This window comes from Nicotiana tabacum, chromosome 6 (assembly GCF_000715075.1).
Source record: "Nicotiana tabacum cultivar K326 chromosome 6, ASM71507v2, whole genome shotgun sequence".
In the NCBI taxonomy this organism is placed as follows: Eukaryota; Viridiplantae; Streptophyta; class Magnoliopsida; order Solanales; family Solanaceae; genus Nicotiana; species Nicotiana tabacum.
Window position 1 is genome coordinate 177,546,081 of NC_134085.1, and position 5,795 is coordinate 177,551,875.

Below are 5,795 nucleotides of genomic sequence, written 5' to 3' on the forward strand. Positions count from 1 at the left end.
CTCTAGGGCGGCCCCTAGCTGACTAACCCCCACCTCTAGCTGCCTGAGCAGGTGGTGAAGTAACTGGAGCTGAAGTCAAGGGTTGTCTCCTATGCTGAGACGGACCCTCAAGAAGATGTACATTGCCTTCTCATATGTCCAAACTCTCCACACTCGTAACAACTCCCTAAGGTGCAGGGAACGGGGACTGAAGGGAACCCCTGGCATCGGAATGACTAGCAGATGCACTGGCATAGAAGAGCCCTGAACTGATGGAGCACAAGACAAACTCTGGGCTGGAAAGGCAGTGAGTGATAGATGACCCTAATGCGAGATGTAAGAACCATAACCCGCTGATACCCCACGAGGAACTGGTCGAGCTGATTGAGCATGTCTGAATGGATGGCCTCTTCCATGCTGAAACTGACCCCTCGAAGGAGCACCACCAAAACTGCCAGATCCCCGATGCCTCTTGGCCTCCCTCTCATCTCACTCCTGGCGACGAACTGACTCAATCTCGTAGGCAATTTCAACCACCTCCTTAGAGGTAGCACCTGACACCCTCTCCCTGGTAATGAGAATCCAAAGCTGATATGTGAGAACATCAATGAACCTCTGAATCCTCTCTCTCTATCTGTAGGAACCAACCAAATGACATGACGAGTTAACTCTAAGAACCTCATCTCATACTGCATCACAGTCATATCTCCCTATCGCAACTACTCGAACTGCCTGCGCAGCTCCTCCCTACGGGACTATGGCACATACATCTCCAGGAAGAGAATGGAGAACTGCTGCCAGGTAAAGGGCGCTGCATCAACAGGCCTATGCCTCTCATAAGTCTTCCACCAAGTAAAGGCAGCTATAGAAAACTAAAAGGTAGTAAATACGACCCAACTGGCCTCTAGAATACCCAATGTACGAAGAATCCTTTTACACTTGTCCAAGAAACCCTGGGCATCCTCGCCCATTGTACCACTAAAACTCAGAGGCTAAAGTCTACCAAACCTCTCCATTCGATGCTGCTCGTCGTCAGGCATAACTAGTACTACATACTCCTGAGTTGGTGCAACCGGCTGGGCTGGAGGTGCCCCCGGTGTCTGAAGTCCCTGCACAAACTGCTCAGGTGTGGGAGCAACGGGAGTCTGAGTACCTCCCCCAGCCTGAGAAGTAGTTGCGGCCGTAGTAACTGAGACTGCCTGAGCCAAACCAGTGCACAGTGATAGGATCTGAGCTAGAGCCTTCTAAAGGCCTGGAATTACAATAGGCACAACCGGTGCCTGAGCTGGTGCTGCTGGAGCGTCTGCAACTTGGACCTAATCCTGAACTGGGGCGGCTAGTAGATCTGCAGGTGCTGCCCTAGCTGTTGTGCGGGCTATACCCATACCCATACCACAGCCTCGGCCGCGTCCTCGGCCTCTAGTGGCCCCAACTGGTGGTTACTGGTGGTCGTCCATCCTGACCGGTAGCACATGTCCTCACCATCTGTGAGAGAATAAAATAACAAAAGTTTAGTACTAGAATCAACAGATTAGCACGACAGGAATTTCAAGAATGTGAAGTTTTTCCTAAAGGTTCTGCATCCTCCCGAGGATAAGTACAGACATCTCCATACCGATCCGCGAGACTCTACTAAACCGACTCATGGCTTGCGAGACCTATGTAACCTAGGCTCTGATACCAACTTGTCACGACCCCAAATACCCCAGTCGTGATGGCGCCTATCACAGTACTAGGAAAGCCAACCAAACATTTACCACAATGAAATCTTTTAAAAAAATCATTTTCTAGTATCGAATAAGTCTCAAATTCGTCATATGAAATAGATGGCTAAAAAGAGAATATACGGAAAACCCATACAAAATATTAACACAGCCCAACAAATCCGGTGTCACTAGTCAAGAGCCTCTAAATACAACTCAAAACTGACTGAATAATACATCATAAGTCTGAAATAACAGAATACTAAGATAGGAAGGAGGAAAGCAGGGATACGAATGCCGTGTAGCTATCTTGCAGTCTCCGGTAAAGCTCTGAGAGTGCTGGAAGCTCTCACTCTAATGCTCGGGCACCTGGATCCACACACAAGGTACAGAGAGTAACGTGAGTACACCAATTCAATAAGTAAATAGAGTCTAAGTGTAGTGACGAGCATTTAAAATAACATAACAAGTCTCAACAAAAATATCAAGTCAAATTCTGCAATTTAATAGCCAGTTATCTCATAAAACTCCAGTTTTAGTTCAAAATCCATTGAAAACATTTATTCAACATTCTTCAAAACAGGCTCAGTATAAAAGAAGAGTGAAAATATTAAAATGTCGTAGACAAGCCCCTCGGGCAAGGTATCACTCATAAGTATAGCCTCTCGGGCAAGCCTCTCAGTCACTCGTGACTCAGCTCTCGTCACACAGTACTCACACTCAGCACTCCGGCTCAATAAATATCTCATAGTCATATTAATGATAATAATTGATGCGGCGTGCAGCCCGATCCAATATATATCGCTTCGGTGTGCAGCCCGATCAATATGTATATCGCTGCAGTGTGCAGCCCGGTCCATATATATATGATATCACTGCGGCGTGCAGCCTTATCCATAATAGATATATCATCCTCACCATTAGGTCCTAAACCTCTCTCGGTCATTAACCTCATGGCCACTCGGGCATATCAGTAAAAATCAGGGAACTCAGCCCAAACTGTTTTCATATATTAAAAAATAGAGTGATGAAACCAAATTTAAACAATAAACAAGTAAAACATGACTGAGGATATGCTTCCAAAATAAATAGAGTGAGGAAAGTAGTAAAGATACTCCTAAGGTCCTAAACAGGTCGGCACAAGGCTCCATATATGGCGTACAACCCAAAATATAGTATCAATCTCTAAAATACGGAATATCATAAGATTTCAAATCAAGTACGCAGCTTAATAGTCGCTACGGGATGGACCAAGTCACAATCCCTACCGGTGCACGCCCACACGCTCGTCACCTAGCATGTGTGTCACCTCATTTATCAAAACAATACAACATACCGGGGTTTCATACCCTCAAGTCTAGATTTACAATGGTTACTTACCTCAAACTAGTAAAAATACTACTCTGTGATGCCTTTACCCCTCAACTCGGCCTCAACTCACGTCAAATCTATCCAAAAACAACATCACAACATCAATATATGCTAAGGGAATGAAGCCCATATGAAAATAATCAAATTACTACACAAATCCCGAAATTGACCAAATCCGACCCCGAACCCACGTCTCGGAATCCAATAAAAATTACATCAATAAAATCCGTATCCTCCCACGAGTCCATACATACCAAAAATACCAAAATCCAACCACAAGTTACCCCGCAAATCCCTAGATTAAGGTCTCCAATATTCAAGCCCTAAACCCCCAATTTTTGCTACTAATTTCCATAGAGTCAAGATTAATTAGTCAAAAAGCTTCATAGAAACAAGTTTAGGGTCCAAAAACCTTACCTCCACGAAATCCTCTTGAAATCACTCTTCAATTTGCTCCCTCAAGCTCAAACCCGTATGAGAAAAATGATGAAATAACCAAAAATTCGCAAAGGAAACCTTATATACTTTCTGGCCCAGGGATTTCGCACATGTGGCCCATTTTTCGCACCTGCGAACCGCTTCTACGGCCAGATGACCGCTTTAGCGGTTTCCACTAAATCCTGAAAACCGCATCTGCGCATAAACTACCGCACCTACGATCTCGTAGGTGCGACCTAACTTCCGTACCCGCGCCTTTAGCTCTTCACACCCAATTTCGCATCTGCGGCTTGTCACACCTTCTTTTTTCACCTACACCCCCGGAAAAGGATGTATAAAAGGGAGTTTTTCTAATTAAATGACAATCGAAACGGGATTTATTTTTAAAAGATTCAGAGTCACCACTTGGGATATTTATGGTGTCCCAAGTCACCGGTTCAAATCCCGAGTCGAGGAAAGGGTTGACTCTGCTTAACAGTCCGCGAATCAGAAATCCGGGTAAGGAATTCTGTTAACCCGGGAGAAGGTGTTAGGCATTCCCGAGTTCTGTGGTTCTAGCACGGTTGCTCAACTGCTATATTTGGCATAATTATCTGATTTTAAACAATTATGAACCTACATGCATTTTAACTTTTAACCGCTTTATTTCATTTTTAGAGAAAATTGCAACGTTACTAAAACACGTCTCGAACCACGTCACATAAATGCGCCTGTGGTCTTGACATATTTTAACATCGTTGAGATTTGGATCGGGTTACATGAAATGCACACCCGAATTTAGTAATTACAAATCACAACTACGTCACGGGAACTGTACCCGTAGCCGCGATAATTATTTAATTAACGCCTAAAGCAACTAGCGCATTTAATTATTTTCCGATCTACTCTGAAATTTGTTGTAAGGACCAGTTTTACGAGTAGCCATCATATAACATTGTTATTGAGCATGATTGGTCAACGTCAACTATGTATCAACAACCATTGCACCATCGACTAAAAGAAAAACCTAGAAATCTGTTGTTTAAAATCACAATATAAAATCGACCTGTCCATTAACCATAATTTGATCAAAGCATGCAACTTAAGGATATTTGAATAACAAAAAGATAATCCAGCAGAAAAAGAACCCACTAATTTAAACTGAATCATTTTTATAGAAAGCGCATTATATACCTCTATTATCAGTTTGTTGGAATGACATGAAACTTCATAGGGACAAATACGTAATTTTCAATGAGTCAAAGTTATAAGGATCAAAATTTTCAACAGAGAAACATTTATCTTGATGAACAACAACAATCAAAATGAAGCTAAATCCAGCTTCTGAATCCATGAAAAAATGAAAGCCAAATTGCAGAGAAAGAAACCAACTAACCGGAACATTTTTTGACGACCTCGACGGAACTACGACTAGAACGAAACTAGCATCACCTCGACGTAAGACCGGAACGCCTGAGTTTACAGTAGTGTCAAGTTTCAGTAGCTCGAGCTCGACGAAAAAAATGGACAACGATAACCATAGATCGGAACCAATGTACGGCAACTCCCACACGACTCGAACTCACAAACGACTCCAAACTTCAGCTGCCTTACGATCGTTACCTCACTCCGTTCATGTGTGTGACTGTGTGCGTGCGAAGGTGAAGCTCGCCGGATATGGCGTCGCAGGCAGAAGGTTTGGTGGGTCAAGGTCGACGAGATGGGTGGTGGGGAGCTAGTTGTTGGGTCGTTTCGCTAGGGTGGGCTCGTCGGAAGCTGCTGGTATGAGGTCGCTTGGTTCTACTTGTCGCGTTCGGAACTCGTTACTCCGATGAGCAGGTGGAGCTCTTTTTTTCGGCGAGTTTCAGGCAGAGACGAGGTCGTTGGTGTTTTCTCCGGCGAGCTGGGTTGTTCCCGGTTTTGGGGGCTGTTGGTTGAAGAAGAAGAACGGGGAAGGGGTCGTTGGAGAAGAAAACGTGAAGGGGGTGGGGGTTGCTCGTTTGTGCGCAACCTTTTTTAGCTGCTGCTTTTTCGTTCCTTTCGTTATTTTGTTCCCTCCATGCACAGCTCTCGTTCATTCGTTCCAGCCCTGCCCTTGCTTTTTTGCTTTTCCTTTTATTTTATAGTCTAGGTTTTTTGGTAGGGTTTTAGGTTAAGGGGTATGGGCCTAAGACTTATGGGCTTGACAATTGTGGGCTAGGTCCAAAATTAGGCCTAAATATGGGTTGCTCGAGCCCAAGCTCTATTCTTTCGCTGCGGACGAGATTAAAAATACGGTCCCATTTGTTAATTATTCCTACTATTCAAATAATTATTAAAATAAAA

The 5,795-nt window shown here is 44.0% G+C and overlaps 1 long non-coding RNA gene across 1 annotated transcript; it reads right to left on the minus strand.

Moving 5' to 3' along the window:
• Positions 1 to 1,845: 1,845 nt before the first annotated feature.
• On the minus strand, positions 1,846 to 5,544 carry LOC107777985 (uncharacterized). The gene is made up of 2 exons (XR_001646289.2): positions 4,867 to 5,544; positions 1,846 to 2,051 (listed from the first exon to the last, which is right to left on the minus strand). It is a non-coding gene; the product is annotated as an uncharacterized LOC107777985 (long non-coding RNA).
• Positions 5,545 to 5,795: the final 251 nt, after the last annotated feature.